The following is a 19,640-nucleotide window of genomic DNA, read 5'->3' as shown; positions in this document are numbered from 1 at the left end:
ACACTGCTGGTATGGTTATTGTCAGTACAGTGACCAGCTGAGTTTTTCCAGCACTTCTATGCATTAAATAAAACACTTCTTTAAGAGGACTAAGATTTTGAAATGCAGTGCCTGGAATAATATGGAAGCAGTTCCAATTGTAGTTCTCAAAGTATAATTTTTTAATATTTTATTTTTGATTTTTAAAGACGAACAAATCCAACCCAATCAATTTCAACAATAGTATATAACATACAGAGTCTATTTTTCCCCCACCCCTCTCCCCTCCCTCCCACACCCTAATACAACAAAGACATGATTATATAAATACAAGGAACCAAATATTAGTAAAGTTACAAACCATATAACCATATAACCATTTACGGAGCGGAACAGGCCATGTTGGCCTTTCGAGTCCGCACCGGTTCACAGATTTCGTGCGCCCTCTTCAGGCATTGGTCCCGGTAGATCTTCATTCAATAACAATGGGAAAAGCTATGCTCCAGAACTATGAGAAATACAATAAACACGAGGTTATGCATGATACAATATAATTGGTTACACAGGCTATACACCACGCCCCAAAAGTTAAATAAATGGGACCCAACAGTATCAGACAGATGTTTTCGCTGTAAGAAGGAAATGGGAACAACAGTATGTATCCTTTAAGGGAACTTAGAAAAACCCAAAGAAACCTAAAATTTAAAAAAAAAGCTAAGTAACAAAATACAAGAGCATGTCATCTGTGCCACAACCCACTTCACTGATCTCAATCATTTCACTGCTGGCACAGATTGTTTCATTTCTTTCATTTCCTATATATCTGTGTACCAATGTGTTGCAGATTAGGGTTGCCACACCCCTAAAAATGTGCCATATTTCCTCCTTGTGATAGTGGAGATTCTATCACCAATGTGTATATGTACAGATGTAGTGTAGGATGACTGTGGTTGGCTGAGAGTGTAGCCACACCTACTGGCAGGTCTTAAAGGATTGCTCCTAGCCAGACCAGATCATTCTGGACTGGTCGACCTACTTGTGATATGCTCCAGTCTTTTAGTTAATAAAAGCCTTGGTTTGGATCAACAAGTCTTTAGTTCTTTCGACTCACTCTATACTCCTTAAATTGTATGCGATTTTTTTCCAGGGGAATACAACTCTGCATTTCCATATAACATTGTGTAATATTTACTTGGGAGTTGGACTTCCATGTGACCGTTGTTCATTTCCTGGCTACTGACAAGGCAACCTTCACAAACTGAATTTGATATCTGGACAGTCTCATGTCAATAAGGTACAATTCCAGATTATGTGGAAAATCCATCTTTGTAATTTTTTTTCAGAATGTCCCCCAGGTCCTCTCAGAAGGATCTCACCTTTGTACACAGCCAGGTTGAATGGATAAAGATTCCAATTTCCACACCACCCCAAATGAATATTTCTCTTTGGTTTTCACCAGGGAGAAGGAATTGGGGGCTAAAGGAAGGAGGAAGTGCTAGAAATATTAGGGTGGATTCAGGTATGTCATATTGAGTGAAGGGCAGTGACCAAAGGAATATTGATGTACAGAGATGCCTTGGGGTTCAAACTCCTGGCTCATTAAAAATAATAACACAGGTAGATCTCCATTTGCTATGGAGATGCAAGAGTATGAAGATGCAGGAATCTGGACCAAAATACAGACTTCTTAAGGAACTCGGCACATCAGGAAGCATCTATGAAGGGAAAAGGGAAGTCAGCATTTTAGATCATGTCCTTTTATTGTTTGGCATACTTACTTTTGTAGGTGAAAGCATTGAATACAAAATTTGAGATGTCATGTTGTAGCTGATCAAACTGCCCTTGGATTATTGTGTATAGACTGATCACCATACATCAGGAAGGAGAAGCATAAGACATGCACAAGGCTGTTAATTACAATGGGGTATGGTAGTATAAGGAGAGATTGATAAACTTGGATTTATTCTTCCTGGAACATAGGAGTATGAAGGGTTATTACATGATGAAATGCATGGATAGAACAGAGAATCAAAATATTTTTCTCGCTCTTGAGATAGGAGGAAGGAAATTCAAGGTGGATAGGCCTCATTGTGTTATGGATGAAGTGGACTGAAAGGGCTCATTCCTATGCTGTGCAATTCTAACATTCTTAGTAGATAACAAAAGTGGGGGTGGGTGGTGTCACTCTGAAGGGAACAGGCCAGTGAGTGGGATTAATCTTAGTAAGAAATGGCACAGACTCTATCCACTAAATGACCATCCTTTGTAATGATTTTATGATTCTGTAACTTTAAATCTATTAGTATGAATCTGTTTCCCTTGGTCATCATAATTTTGCTTCAAATGACTGATGCTCAACAGTACTCTGACACATGTAAAGGGGTATCAGTTCAGCCAGTCGCATTTTGTTTACAGAAGAATAACTTCCACTGACTTAGGAGCTTTCCTAATGGCCTTCGTGTTCCCTAATATCCAAGGATTGAGTTGTTAACTCTGCACGTTCATCTCCACTTCATATTAAACTTGTTAGAGAAAGTGGTTGCTGTAATCGTCCAATTTACAATGCTTACCTATCTAAAACAAATAGTTGGCAAAATAACATGCATTATATAAATTCCAATTCTGCTATCCATAGTAAACCCCAAACAAGCTGCACTCCTTTGTAATTTTCAATAGAATGCTTAACTCTGAAGCAATTTCATCTCTAATGTCATTTACTTTAAATATAAATAGAGTTGGGATGCTATGCTAAGGATAAACATGTCCACAGGGGTCAAAGCAGTCAGAGAGAGAGAAGCAAAAGTGAAATCCCCCCAGAGTCACGGAGTGTCCATAGATTCACCTCCAGCGCTTCCGCAGCCTCCGCAGCCACACAGTCCAGTCCAAACTATTGGCGACCTGAGCTCCAGATCCAAACTTCTGACACGATCAGGAAGCCTTCAGCGCCTTTTGCACCCCTTCGCAGCTTGGTTCCGATACCTGCTACTCCTTCAGCCAGTTTTGTGCCAGTCTCCAGCAGTCCATAGCCAATGTGAGTCTCCCAGCAGCAGTCTCCAGCAGCCTCTGTGGGTTCTTCGCTTCGAGTCGCCAGCAGCCCATCGCATGTTTGGGTCTTTCAGCCGTGGAGCCCCCTCGCTGGTCCGCCACTGTGGTCATTGTCCCGTGGGTCATCACCTCTACTCCTCCTTCTCGTGGGGGAGGGTCTCCCAATTTTCTGGTGCCCTGCTTCAGTCTTCCCCGAGAATTTACAACCCCTTATGGCTGCTACCAATCAGAGGCGCTGCCATCTTGGGTGCAGACCATACGGTCGTGGGATTTTAAATAAAACTCCCGTCAGCTCCTTTAATGGGCTGTTCAAAGCCTGTGTGGAGCTGATGGCAGTTGACTGTGCAGTTGACTGCCCAGGGACGCTGCATCTCCTCTCCTCGCTCCCCGCGGGTCCGCAGCAGCAGCAGTGCTGCCGTTACAGTGGCTCCAGCAGCGGCGCCATTTCATGCATGGACTTTCTGCATTTACTTAGCACTTTTCATTTCCACACGGCCAAAAACATTTTACAGCTAGTTAACATAATTAATTGAATATCTGGCAGCTAATTAGCGCATATCCAAAGCACTACAAATATAAATGAGATAATTGGTATATAATCTATTTCTTGCAGGGGCTGAGTAATATTTTCCAAGTGGAAGAGAAAAAGTCCCTTGCCTTTCTCCAATAATAATGGCTCTGATTTATTTCACAGGTAGCCTGGAAGGGAAACACGGCTTCATTTTTAATAAGGATTATAAATTAGCTATTGGACCATGAGTTCATTCAGATCAACAGCTCCAAGAGATGAGGTATTTATGCTTTCATACCCCGTCAACATATCATTCTATTTATTTTCTCTGAGATTGACAGATTGTTGATCGCCCACAATTGGTAGCCTGTACTGTGGCCACAAACTCTATAAGTGTTGCTGAATAAGCTCCTGCACCAAATCTCTGGGGGGATTTCATAGGACAAGAATTCGGCAGTGAGTAACTCCTCACACCTCGAGGAAGGCCTCAGGCCCAAAGTGTTGGTAATATATCTCCTATGGAAACAGAACATTCCTCCACCAGTTCTGTGTTTTGACTACAATCAGAGTGTCTGCACACTTTCATGTTTTACTTCAGTAACTCCCAAAAACCTGTTCACATTCACAAGGTTCAAGACAGGAGTGTGATGGAACACTCTCCACTTGTCTGGATGAGTGCAGTTACAACAACACACAAGAAGCTCAATGCCATACAGGATAAAGGAAACTCCTCAACCATTCCACAACTATTAGTTCAGTCCACCACCAATATGGTGGAGCAGCAGTTAGTACCATCTACAAGATGCACTTCAGTAACTCACCAAGACTCCCTTAGTTAACACCTTTTAAACCCATGACCTCAACCAGTTACAAAGACAAAGGAAGAAAGAGCATGGGAACCTGGGAGATTCCCTCCAAGCCACACACCATCCTGACTTGTAAATCTAATTGCCCTTCCTTCACTATAACTGGATAAAAATTCTGAAAACCTATCCCCAATAGCACTGTCGGTATATCCATACCTTGAGAACTGCAGCAGTTCACGAAGGAGGCTCACCACCACCTTCTTAAAGACAATTAGAGGTGGACAATTAAATGCTGGTTCACATTCTTAGAACTAATTTTTAAAATGAAGATGAGTCACCTGTCATTCCACATTATTAATTTTAAAAAAAATTATTTATAAGGTAATGATCAAAGAGAGGGGATAGATTAGATTTAGTTTTTAGTTTTTTTCCTTTATTTTATACGTTATTTCAACAAACGGGTTTAACATGGTCACATAGATTATTTCAATTGAATGTTCTTGAGGTATTAGCAATTATTATTATTTTACTTTATTTATTCGTTCAAAAAACAAATAATATATGACATATACAGCAATTAAACATGAACATGAACGTTTTTTTATATATATATAGAAAAAAAGAAAAGAAAAGAACCCCCCCCCCCCCCCTTTAGCCAAATCTCTTAAGGAGAGCCACAAAAAAAAGAATATTTAAAAAAAGAGTTAAATATACATATTAAAATCTAATCAATATAAATTGAAATGTAAATATTCCGATTATAACAGCCACTTATTAATAAAAAAATTATAATGATCATGCGAAACATACATAATTTGTTCTATTATTAAACAATATTTCATCTCATTATGCCATCTATTAATATCAATCATATTTTTTGCTATGGATAAAGCTAACTATACAAAAGCAAGCTGTAATTTATCTAATCCCAAGTCTTTCAGAGGTTGCAAACTACCCAATAAAAATACTGTTGGATCTAAAACAATCTCCCAAATTTTTCACACCTTTAAATCTCCAATGCAACAAACTTTGATTATGTATTGAAAAAGAAATAAGTTGATTATTAAACAATGGAGTCAAAGCCAATAATTTACCCCTAGAACCTATCATTTTATTTTTCTTTATCCATAACTTCATTGAATGTTTTAGTATAGGCACATTATGTATTAGCAATTATTGATGTAATTGCATCTACTTTTTTGTCATTGGTTTTATTTTGTGTGTGCTTACTTGTATACAAATTAATTATCATGTAATTGTCAATTCTGTATGTTAAAGAAAGAAAAATGAAAATGAGAGAAGGTTGCTTGCAGAGAACATTAACATTGGTGTTGTCAACTGTTGTGAACCAAGAAAGGATAAATTCACGTATCATTTTAAATGGTGAAATTAAATCAATAATGGAAGTAAATAACTATGTTTATAACACCTATAAGTAAGTATAAGACATTAAAATCGTTAATGGAGTGTATAGATGCAAGAGGGGGCTTAAAAATTTGCTGAAGATACCACTATATCTATATAAAAAGCAGCAATGGGTCAGCATACAGGAGGGAGAATGCAAACTAGGCCGAATGGTCTACTAACAAACTCTCCCCTCAATTTCACCACGACAAAGAAGCTGATTGTCGACTTTAGGAAAGGAAAAACAGAAGTGTACGATCCAATGATCATAGAAGGATCAGAAAATGGGGAGGACGAGCAAATTTAAAATCCTGCAGGATTTTAATCTTGGAGGGCTTTTCCATCAAACTCAAGTAATTGTGAAGAAAGCACATCAGCTCCTCTACTTCCTCGGGACTCTGCGGAGGTTCAATATATCAATGGAAACCGTGGAAAATTTCTACAGATGTGTTGCAGAAAGTATGCTGACTGGTGGCATCATGGCCTGGTCAGGGGGCACCAATACTTTTGAAAGAAAAAGCTCTGCAAAAGATAATGGATACAGTCTAGTTCATCACAGGCAAAATATGCTCTATTTCACTGATACCATCAGGAAAAGGGTATAGACTCGTACCAACAGGTTCACAACCAATTGCCATCCCTCAACCATCAAACTCCTAAACACAGACTCAATCAGAGACTTATTTACTTTGCTCATTTAGGATGTCATGCTTAGCCTAGTGGTTAACTCAACGCTGTTACAGTGCCAGCTTCGGGAACGGGGTTCAAATCCCATGTTGTCCGTGTGGGTTTCTTCGGGTACTCTTTTCAAAACATATCGGGGTTTGTAGGTCAATTGAATGTATTTGGGCGGCATGGGCTCATGGGCCGAAATGGCCTGTTACTGTGTTGTATGCCTAAATTTAAAATGTAAAATTATTTACTCCTGAATATTTATTTTCTTGCATTTGCACGGTCATTTCTTTATTTGTTTACATCTCCTTCTCTTTTGTATATTTATCTTTCTTCTTGAGTACAGTTTATAGTTAATGATAAGCATAAATTCTGTCTGGCCTGCAGGAAAAAGAACCTCAGGGTTATATGTGATATCATGTCTGTACTTTGACAAAAATATTGAATTGTGGCCCTGTCAAGAGTTTGTGGCTACACTTTTGAATTGTAGAAAGTGGGAGGAATCAAAAGAGATGTTACAGGAATGTACATTTCAACATTCTTTATATCTCCCCTTAGTCTCTTAAACTCATTGTGATTTTCAACAGTGATCAGTTTCTTTCAACATCTTTTATCAAACTGTGGTTTTTCCTTTGCTTAGTTTACAAAATTATGAGGGCTATAGACAGAGTAAATGTGAGTAGGCTTTTTCCACTTAGATTAGGAGAGATAAATACAAGAGTGTTGGCTTTAAGGTGTGTGATAGTACAGACCTATCACCAATGTAAATAGTTACAGTATCTAGAGTGCAATGACTGTGCTTACAGCGATTGGCTGAGAGCTTAGCCACACCTACTGTCTGGGCCTTAAAGGGTTGTGTCCCTAGCCAGGTCAGATCATTCCGGACTGGTCGGCCACCTGTGAAGAGCTCCTGTCTTTTGCTAATAAAAGCCTTGGTTTGGATCAACAAGTCTTTGGTTCTTTCGACGAGTTCTACAAGGTGAAAGGGGAAAGGTTCAGGGAGAACATTAGGGGGAACTTCTTCACTCAGAGAGTGGTTGGAGTGTGGAATGAACTGCCATCTGAAGAGGTAAATATGGGCTCATCCTTGTTTTATGAATACATTGGATAAATACGTGGATGGAAGAGACCTGAAGGGTTATGGAATGGGTGCAGGTCAGTGGGACTAGCATAATTATATTTTGGCACTGACTAGAAGGCCCAAATGGCCTGTTTTCGGTGCTGTAGTGTTCTATGGTTTCAAACCTAGTCAGAAAATCCTCAAGCAATGGCTTCTTTTCCAATCATCTTCACAATGCAGCACATCCTCCTCACCCACTCCCACCTGCCTCCTTTTCAGCAAACAATTCTGATATTTCTCAAACTCGTTTTCATGACTTTGCCAGGAAAGTTTTCTGTACACCAGAAGTCCGTTGCCATATGTTCACTGATAATCGACTGATCTAGTTCCCATATGGTCATCAAACCTTTTGACCTTGTCCATAGTGTCGGATTGCACACCCGACCTGTATTATTGAAGTAATCTCAACTTCCTTGAGGTCAACAAGTTTGTTCCAACCAGTCCCTCTTCAACCTTTGCATCCTGAGTTGAACCCTTGTATTTTCTCTGACCACAAAGTAGACATACTTATTTATCAAAACATGTGCAGTCTTGTCTATCTCAAGCATCAGTCTGTTTTGTGTTTTAGATGACAGCTGGTATGTTTCACAAAGAGCTGGAAAATAAGGAAAAAGTGACAGTAAAGAGGGAAATAATAAGAAAAGGAAACAAAAGACCTTTGGAGATCACGAAGCATTATATTTAATGAAGAACCATTGAAATGTAGTCACTATTGTAATGTGAGAAACACAGGACCAAAAAAAATCAGTGCAGCACAGTCCACAATGTTGTGCCGACGTGTTTAAACCTGTTGCACCATATCAATCTGAATCTGCTCAAACTTCACCACCCTTAAACCTCTAAGTTTTGTAAAATCCTCTAACTGCTTCAAATTTCAATGACATTCATGAACAGGTTATTTTAGTTATGAGATAAATGATTGACAGAGTGCTATGCGATCTTCCATACCCACCTAGGAGAAAAGATAAGACTTTCAAAGTTCAACGTTATCATCACAATACAGGGTACATACATATTTTTCCTGCGGGCCAGACAGCATATCTACTCATCAGTAGTGTAAAATACTGTACTCAAGAAAAGTTATGTATACAAAAGAGAGAAATTTTATAAAAGACTTTGATGAAGAAGAGGACGGGTCAGTAAGCTTGAAGATGATACGAAGGTTAGAGGAGTTGTAGTTAGTGTTAAAGGCTGTCATAGGTTACAAAAGGATATAGACATGATGCAGAGTTGGGTGAAAAAGTGGCTGATGAGGTTCAATCCAGATAAGTGTGAGGTGATGCAATGGAAGGACAAACCAGATGGCTGAGAACTGGGTTAATAGTCAGATACTTAACTTTGTGGAAGAACAGAAGGGCCTTGGGGTTCAAATCCATATATCACTCAAGGTTGCCACGCAGGTTTATAGCATAATTAAGAAGGTCAATGGGATGATGGGCTTCATTAGTTTGGAAATTTATTCAAGAGTAGAGAGGTCATGTTGCCATGAGGCCACTCTTAGAATATTGTGTTCAGTTCTGGTCACCTCAGGATGTGGAAGCTATGGAGAAGGTGCAGAGGAGATTAACCAGGATGTTGCCGGGATTGGAAAATAAGTCTTATGAAGCAAGGTTAGCAGAGATAGGACTTTTTTCTTTGGAGTTAAAAAGGATAAGATGTGATTTAATAGAGGTCTACAAGATTCTGAGAGGCATAGATAAGGTAGGAAGCCAATGTGTTTATTTTTCCCAGGGCTGGAGTAGCAAACTCCAGAGGACAGCTGTACAAAGTGAAGGGAGGAAAGTTTAGGGGAGATATCAAGGGTAAGTTTTTTTTTTACCCAGAGAATTGTAGGTGCCTGGATTGCCTTGCCTTAGATGGTGGTGGAGGCTGAAATATGAGGAGCATTTAAGAGACTCTTAGACAGGCTCATGGATGAAAAAAATAGAGGGTTACGAGGTAGGAAGGGGTTCATATCTTTTTTATATAGGAATGCATAGGTCGGCTCAACATTGAGAGCCCAAGGGCCTGCACTGTGCTGCCATGTTCTATTTTTTTGTGCCATGTTAAATGCAAACAAAGAAAGAAATGTGAAGAAAATATGTAATACAGAAGAAATAATATTCAATAATAAATAATCTGCAAGGTAAGAGACCTTAAATGAGTCTCTGATTGAGTTTGTTGTTGAGGAGTCTGATGGTGGAGGGGGAGCAGATGTTCCTGAACCTGGTGGTGCGAGTCTTGTGGCACCGATGCCTTTTCTTCATAAAAACAGAGCATGTCCTGGGTGGTGTAGTTCCTTGATGATTGCTGCTGCTCTCCTACAGCAGTGTTCGACGTAGATTTTCTCAATGGTGGGAAGATTTTTGCCTGTGAGGTTCTGGGTTGTGTCTATTATCTTTAAAGAGCTTTCTGCTCAGAGATATTGGTGCCCCCATACCAAGCCGTGATGCAGCTGGTCAGCACACATCAGACATCTGCAGAATTTACTAGTATTTCCAACGTCATTCCAAAACTCTGCTAACTCTTCAGGAAGCAGGGGCACCAACGTGCTTTCTTCACAATGCCATTAGTGTGTTGGGTCCAGGGAAGATCCTCTGAGATAGTGACTCACAGGAATTTAACTTTGCTCACCCTCTCCACTTCTGATCCCCAGTGATCAATGGGTTGTACATTTCTGGTTTTCCCTTCCTTATGCTCACTTTCAGCTCCTTGGTTTTGGTGACACTGAGTGTGAAGTTGTTGTTGGTACATCATTCAGCCAAGTTTTCAATCTTCCTCCTGTATGTTGGTGACTCATTGCCCCTTTTTTACACAACTGTGGTATCGTCATCATCTTTGCAGTTGGTGTTATTGTCATACCAAGCCACAGAGTCATAGCCATAAATTGAGTAGAGCAGGGGGCTTTGATTCAGTGGCTTAAAGTTTCCTACAATTCAAACCTCCCTCAGTCTGATTCACAGGCCAGCAAATAGAAGGAAGTTCATTTTTTTTAAATTTGGAGATACAGCACAGTAACAGGCCCTTCTGGCCCACAAGCCTGCACTTCCAAATACAGCCATGTCTTACCAGACAACCGGACTTTTATAATACGCTAAATGGTATTTATTTATCAAAACAGCAGGATACTTTGCCATCCATCAGCCCTCAGTACTACATAACTTTGCTAGTCACTATTGCCTCTGAACCTGTAGGCAGTACATTCACAGACAAAGCTCACACAAATTAAAAAATTATGCACTTTGCATCAGCGTTGCCTAATCTGCGCAAAACTCCTAAATGTTTTTCTTGTTCTCAGTAGTAAAGCTCTTTCAGAGAGATGCATTTAATTGGATCAGTCATTGGTGAATGGCCTATATCAGATATTGCAAGTTTTGTTGGTAAACAAGAAAATCTCCAGTTGCTGGTGTAATGCGCTTTGAAAGAACCAAAGACTTGTTGATCCAAACCAAGACTTTTATTAGCAAAAGACAGGAGCTCTTCACAGGTGGCCGACCAGTCCGGAATGATCCGACCTGGCTAGGGACACAACCCTTTAAGGCCCAGACAGTAGGTGTGGCTAAGCTCTCAGCCAATTGCTGTATTAACTAAAAGACTGGAGCATATCACAAGTAGGTCGACCAGTCCAGAATGACCTGGTCTGGCTAGGAGCAATCCTTTAAGACCTGCCAGTAGGTGTGGCTACACTCTCAGCCAATCACAGTCATTCTACACTCTTCTTTCTTTGGCTTGGCTTCGCGGACGAAGATTAATGGAGGGGTAATGTCCACGTCAGCTGCAGGCTACCATCTGTACGTATGTACATATGCACATTGGTGATAGAATCTGTACTATCACAGCTGGGATCTAGTGAAGTATGCAAAACCACTGGAGAAACTCCATAAAGAGTAAAAGGCAGTCGACATTTTGGACCTGAACCCACAGTCTCCTGAAGATGGCCTCAGGCCTGAAATGTCAACAATTTCTGAAGATGGCTTCAGGCCCAGAAGGATGACTGCCTCATTCTTTCTATGGATGTTGTATGACCTGCTGAGTTTCTCCAGCACTTTTTTGAACTGCATGTCGTGTGCTCAGTGCACAATACATTGCAACTATTTTTCAGAAGGGGATAGAATCTGTCAGCACGAAGTACTCTACTGCTTAATGCACTTTTTAATCATTGGAATTGGAATGTGCACTGAATAATACAGGCAGTGCATCTGCTTTTACATTGAGTGGGAGGGGGGAACTAGTGGAGTTGTCCAAGTGAACCGGCGTGGACTCGAAGGGCCGATATGGCCTGTTTTCACACTGTAAATTGTTATATGTTAATTTAGAATCAGGCACAGCATTATTGATGGAGTCAGCATATTCTCCCAAGAACTGAGCTCATAATCCACATTAACAGTCGTGTGAGGCACTGATAGACAGTTACAATGTCAGCGGTGTTATTTTCTGGATACCTATTGAACCAAGTAACTATTTGAAATGCCAAATGGATGAGAAAGATTCCACATCCAATTAGAGAACAGCAGGGGAAGTCTCTATAGTAGATCGATGAGTAGCATGGGGCATAACAGTTAATGCTGCTTTCTCTCAACTCAAGGAACCTGGTTTTGAACTTGACATCAAACATAGAACATAACAATACAGTACAGGCCCTTCATCCCTCAATGTCATGCATTCTATGTATTTCTACTAAAAAAATACCAAACCCTTTTTTAAAAAAACTTTATTTAAAAGATCTTTAAAAAAACATACAGTCCAATAACAAAAAGAAATCAATTTTGTATAAGTATGAAAAACCCACCCCATCAGCCAGCTCTCTTAAGGAGAGCCAATAATTGTCAAGCAAATTATATGTAATTTTTCCATAATAATACAAGCTTTCGATTCATTTTGCCAATGTACTATATTAATCTCTATATTATCTTTCCAAGTACTAGCTACACATTTTCGTGCTACAGACAACACTAAATGTACAAATGCAATTTGAAACTTATCCAACCCTAATCCCCTCAAAGAGACCATATAACCCAATAAAAAAAATCAATGAGTCTAATGGTATATAATTTTTCCAAAACTAACCAAATTCCTTCCCAAAATGGTTGTACTTTAATACAAGACCAAACAGCATGTAAAAAAGTTCCAGTACATAAACCACATCTAAAACAAGAATCCGAATTACTAAAACCATATTTTTTCAATTTCTCCAGAGTTAAATATAACTGATGTAGAAAATTATAATTAACTGTTCCATATCTTACATTTGTCAATTTAGTTACCCTATCATAACACATATCCTCCCAATTATCTTTTTGAAAAATATACGTTAAATCATTTTCCCGTTTAAGCCTAGATTTCTCCCATTCCGGTCAATCCATACTATCTTGTAACACTTGATACATAACTGAAATATAACCATCTTTGGTATAGAGGAAATAAAAAATACAACTTTCATCAATATAGGTAAATTCATCTCTTTACCATAATTATCTTTTACCAAAGCTCTAAGTTGGTAGTACACAAACAAAGAATTTACAGATATATCAAATCGTTCCCTCAATTGATTAAAAGAAAGAAACTGTCCTTCCTCAAAACAATCCTGCATTATTACCCTTAGAATCCCAACCATTTAAATTATTATTAAACATTGAAAAAGGAATAAGCTGGTTATTATATAATGGAGTTAAAATTGATAATTTACCTTTCGATCCTAAAACCATATTTCTTTTAGTCCAGACCTTTAACAAATGTTTTAATACCGGCATATTACATTCCCGCAGCAAATTCATATTCCATCGAAATATAAATGGATGTACCTCAACTTCAGAAATACAAGCCATCTCCACTTTTGCCCAACTTGGGGGTTGATCCAAGTCCATCAATCTACTAACAAATTTCAACTGAGCTGCTTCGTAATAATTTTGAAAATAGCATAACTGAAGTCCACCTAATGCATATTTCCATGTGAGTTTATAGAATGCTACTCAAGGTAATTTACCTTTCCATAAAAACTCCCTCACCACTTTATTTAAATCCTGAAAAAACCCTTCAAAAGGAAACACGGTATTGACTGAAACAAATATTGAATTCAAGGAAAAATACTCATTTTAATACAATTTACCTGTCCAATTAAAGTTAACAGAAAATCTTTCCATTTAATTAAATCTGCTTTAATCCTTTTTAATAAAGGAACATAATTTAATTTATATAAAGATTGTTCATCAGCATTTACAATTACTCCTAAATATTTAATTTTATCTGACCATTTTAATTTTATGATATTTTTATATTCTGAATAATCACCTTCTCCAACTGGCAAGATTTCACTTTTATCCCAATTAACTTTATACCCAGATAGCTCTTCAAATATCAATAGACATTCTTGCAACTGTGACAATGACAGTTTTGGTTCTGTCAAATATATCAACACATCATCTGCAAATAAATTAATCTTATGTACATCATCCATAACCCTCATCCCTCTTATCTTATATCATTCTGTCTTATTGTCTGAGCAAATGGTTCAATAGCCAATGCAAACAAGACTGGTGACAATGGACAACCTTGTCGAGTCGAACGCATCAATTTAAATGGCAATTTAAATTTGTCACCACCCTGGCAATTGGGTTTGTATACAAAGCTTTAACCCAACCAATAAAAAGAGGGCCAAATTTAAACTTCTCTAACACTTTAAATAAAAATTTCCATTCAATTCTATCAAAGGCCTTTTCCACATCTAGCGCAATCACCATTGGGTGGTTGGGCTTTTTTCAATATGCATTGACCAATTTTATCAACCGACAAATATTATCTGATGCATTTCTATTCTTAATAAAACCTGTTTGATCAATATGTATCGACTTAGGTAAGTACTTAGCAAGCCGATTTGCTAACACTTTTGCTATAATTTTATAATCTACATTTACTAAAGAAATAGGTCTATACGAAGACACTTTCAACAAGTCTCTATCATTTTTTGGAATTACAGTAATTAAGGCACTCAAACAAGATTCTGGTAACACCTGTTCTTCAGTTATTTGTTGTAATACATCCCCAAATACAGAAGATAAATCTTCATAAAAGATTTTATAAAATTCCACAGAGAATCCATCATCCCCTGGTGACTTTCCATTTGGCATCTCCTGTATAGCTTCCTTATCTCAAAATCTGTAAACGGAGATTCCAATTCCATGAAATCTTCCTCCTCTAATACCGGTAATGTTAATTTGGATAAATAAAATTCAATACTTCCCCTCAGAAGTATATAATTTTTGATAGAATGAATAAAACTGGTCATTAATTTCCTGAAGTTTGTAGGTAACTATTGAATTCTTTTTAACAGCATTAATAGTCCGTAATACCTGTTCCATTTTTAATTGGCATACAATTACCTTATGTGCCCTCTCACCCAATTCATAATAATGTTGTTTAGATCGATTAATTAAACGCTCAAATTGATAAGTTTGTAATGTATTATAACGTAGTTTCAAATTTGCTAAAGCAGCTTTTTTATCTTCTGTCACATCTTTCTGAAAATCTTTCTCTAACTCAGCAATTTGTTTCTCCAACACTAAACTTTCTGCCATATATTGTTGTATAACTAATAATCTGCCCTCTCAAATAAGCTTCAAAGCATCCCATAGTACAAAATGACTATCTACATTCTCAGCCAAAAACAAGGTAATCTGTTCTTTAATAAGAGTAACAAACTCTGGTTTTTTTCAATAACATTGTATTAAACCTCCACCTGTAAGACGAACGTACCACTTCCGAGCTTACACAAGAAAAGAGCAATAAAGGATGATCTGATATAACCCTATATTCAGCCTGTAATACTCTACCCTGTAAATGTACCAATACCAAAAAACAAATCTATTCTAGAAAATGAATCATGTCGAGATGAATAAAAAGAGAAATCTTTCTCTGTAGAATTAACTCTTCTCCAAATATCCATCAAATTTAAATCTTTCATCAAGGCCCCAATTTGTATCGCCATCTTTGATTTCCTTAAAATTTTTGGAGATCTATCCAATAAAGGATCCAAAACGCAATTAAAATCTCCCCCAACTAGAATATTTTCATTAGCTTGATTTAACAACAAAAAAGGTTCTGAAATAAACCGTTCATCATCTATATTAGATGCATAAAGATTCAGCAAAAAATTTTACAGTTCACCCTCAAAACTCTCCCAGCATTTCCTTCCAATGATTCTAATTCAAATGGCAAACTCTTATGAATTAAAATTGCTACACTTCATGCCTTAGAATTAAAGGAAGAAGAAAACACATGACCAACCCTCTCTCTCTTCAATTTCAAGTGTTCTTTTTCAGTCAAATGTGTTTCTTTCAAAAAAGCAATATCAACTTTCATTTTTTTTTATATAGGCCAATACTCACTTCCGCTTAATTGGATTATTCAACCCCTGAACATTAAAGGTTGCAAATTTCAAATTAGACATTCCTACAAACTAATAATATATTCACACACTACAAAATATTGCTCCCCTTATAAATCCTTAAAATCGTAAACCCTCCCTCTATAAAATGTCAAATTGAAAAAAATAAAGAAAAATCACCCCTAAAAAAACCACCCAAAGGTAGTAACACCCTAAAAATCTGGGTGTGGTAAAGCCCAGTAGCGGCAGAAGACTATTAAAGATTTCAGTGCCATCCACCCCCCCCCCCCCCCACCACAGCCAGACGTATGTATAAACATTGTTTAATTAAACACAATCAAATATAGAAAGTAAATTCAACCCAGTGATTCTAGCCCCAATGATTGTTCCGGGTCTTCAATATCAAGAAGACTTTGTGTCAGCTCTTCTTTCTTTCCATTCTTTCCATGCTTCCCATTCTTCCCATTCCCATTTGCCCTTCTTTTAGGGGACAAAGATGAAGATCGACCATTTCCTCGCAAATCTGGTAACGAATTAGCAAAAATTAATGCATCGTGATCATTCCCAAAATATTGGGATTGAAAATTTCCATAAAAATCTTTCTACACCACAGGATAATGAACAGCAAATTTATAACCCTTCCGCCACAATACTTCTTTAGCTGAATTAAATTCCCAACGTTGTCTAATAATTTCTTGACTCAAGTCCGCATGAAAGAATACTCTATTATTTTTAATCTTCATTGGAGTTTGACTTTGTGGCGCCTTCTGCACCGCCAGTCGTAATATCATTTCTCTATGTTGGTATTTCAAACAATGAATTAAAACTGCCCGTGGTGACTTTCATGGATACGGCTTCTTTCTTAATGCTCTATGTACTCGATCCAACTCCAGACCTTCTGGAAAAAACACCTTGCCCAACACCTCAAGGATCCATTCCTTAAAAAATTTTATCGGGTCAGAACCTTAAATATCTTCTGGAAGACCCACTATTTCTACATTATTCCTCCGACTTTGATTTTGCAATGAATCAATCTTCTTCAATAATTTCTTTTTCCGAACCCCCCAGGCCACAAAAGAATCCTCCACTTTTTCCATTTTTTCCCTATTACATTCCACTTGATTTTTACATTCAAAAAAAGCTTCTTCAATTTTTTTGAAATTGTACAGTGTCTACTGATTTTATACTTCTATAAACATCACTTTTAACTCCAGTCATATCTTGCTTCGTATTTGTCATTTCTTCACACATAGTACTCATTTTAGTTTTCACTTCCAAAAATCCTTGAGTCATCTGTTTCGACATATTTTCCATTTGGTAAGCAATCCCTTCCAAAACAGTAAACACAGAATCCAGTCCAGATTCCATCACCTCCCTTTGAGGCCTACCTTCTCTAGTCTCAGCCCCTATTTCTTCCTGTGTACATTCCAGTAAAGTTAAATCCACTTCTTCTTCAACCACAACTGGTCCCTTTCCGGTGTGGCTGTGGGTCTGGACACCCGACGACAGCACACCGACCTTGTCAGGCCACCATCACTGAGGTTCCCCCACAGCCCACATCTTTTCCAGTAATTCACGCACCCTCAGAGCACTGCGTATCCCCGGCAGAACCATCGATTGCGCAGGTGCGTCCTCCGACGCTACACTGCACGCCCCTGGACCTCTAGGCAACATCACAGACTCGAGGGCTCGTTTCTCGGCCGGACTGCCCACACGTCCGGCTTCATGGGCGCGTGAGTTAGCACCAGTCAAGCTTGTCGTCAAGCCGGCGCCATCTTGCAGATGCAGGATCGGCGCCGGCATAATACTTAGCCGTGCAGGAGTCCTCTGAGGCCTGGGGGCTCCCATCGACAACTCTGTGGTTTCAACTTGATAGGTAGGCCTCAATTCTTCAACCCTTTTATAAGGTCATTTCTTCTGTAATTGAGCTTTTGACTTTTTCACATTAGTAGCCATTGCAATCCTCCACTATTCCAAAAACTGTAAATACTACTTTTAACCACTTTTATAAATTTTAAAATCGGATATTTAAAAATCTAGCTGGGGGAAGGTGGAATTCCATGTCTGTCTTCTACGCCATCTTGCCACGCCCCCCCAAAAATACCAAACCCTTTGATAGGCTCGACAATAACCACAAATTGAGAGCAGGGGAATGATAGGCTTTTATAAATACAAGACTTTGGCTAGCCCGGATACAGGTACAAGAATGCCAGGAGGGGGGCATGGAGGTCGACCCTTATAGCCAGGTCATAAGGGGTGGAGGCATAGGACACGAGTCACCAGTGGGCGGGCCAGCCTCATACATACAACAACACACAGGTAAGGAATAATGTACAAGGAGAAAACATATCACTACACCCTTCCTACCTCATAATCCTGTATTGCATGCTGTTTGCCTAGTGTTTACCGGTGCCCTCTGACTGCATGAGCTTCCTCCATGTACTTTGATATTCTCCCCCATCTTCCAAACATGTTAGTAGGTTGAGAAGCACAAGAGACAGCTAATCTGGACCAATGGTTGTAGGTTATTTGGCTATAGTAAATTATCATTTGGTATAGATTCATGGCAAAAGGAGAGTTAGTGAGAATGTGTGAGAGGGACTACGTTTGATAAATGCAAGGATTTAAGAGGAGATTGAGATTTATGGAATTCCTCCTCAGGGAGGTCAAAATGGCCTCCTTTTAAAATAATGACAAGATAAAACAAAGAGTAGTGATAAGAACAGCACCAAAAGCAAAGAATCATTCATACATCATTACTATTTTAGCCTGGGGAGGTGCTGAAATATTCAGATTGGCAAAGTAGCAATAAAAAAAAGATTTTACAAAAAGAAAAAAATCTTCATCCACCAACCAAGGCCCACAGCTATTTTGGTGTGGCCCAATAATTGAAACCCTTATCTGTATATTCTACAGGGCACCCATTGCACACAGAACATGTAAATGAATAGATCCTGAGAATCAGAGCAGTTTGCTGGGATCAGCAAAAGCGTGTGAGGAAGGCTGGGCAGGGAAAAGAGCATCAGACCTCAAGTGGCGAGTGGGGTGGGGGAGGTCACAGTGTCAGACGAATCAACAGCCAGTGAGTGATAAGGGTGTGGTGATGCACCACTAGCCTACTGCAGGGGGCAACCACTGTTCCTGCAGGAAGATCAGTGGAGGACAGACAACACCTGGCCGGCTGTCAATCAGTCAACCTGAATGGACCAAACCCCACCCGGTCGGCTGCCAATCAGCAGCCCGGGATATAAACCACTTCCGGCCCCTCTCGAGGTCAGTCACTCGGGATCAAGGCACAGCTAGCCACAGCATAGACTTTGAGCTGAATAAAGCCTGTTGTTTCAGTCTTTGAACCTTGCGTCTGCTTACTGTCACAACTGTGCATCACAAAGGGTGAGTTTGAGACCTGGAATAATATTGAAAAAGACTGAGACCTGACTGAAGTTGTTGGGGAAGAAGTAACTGGTATGGTTGAAAAGCAACCCAAAAATAAAAAAAGTTAAAGTCAAGATTCCTTTATTGGAAAAGTTAGACACTTACCTGATGAAAGAAGAACGTCTTAGAATCTTCGGCTGTGTGCTGGGTAGAATAAAAATCCTTAACTAAAACTAAAGCAGCTCAATCCTTTTTTTAAATACCTTATATTCTATCCTAGCATTGTGAGCTTTTGAAATGTGGTTGATTTTTTTGCACATTATGCCAATTGCCATAAAATATCTGGTATCATTCAGCAACATCCATTTT

Source organism: Narcine bancroftii, chromosome 5, assembly GCF_036971445.1.
Source record: "Narcine bancroftii isolate sNarBan1 chromosome 5, sNarBan1.hap1, whole genome shotgun sequence".
Classification (NCBI taxonomy): domain Eukaryota; kingdom Metazoa; phylum Chordata; class Chondrichthyes; order Torpediniformes; family Narcinidae; genus Narcine; species Narcine bancroftii.
This window is presented reverse-complemented; position numbering follows the sequence as displayed.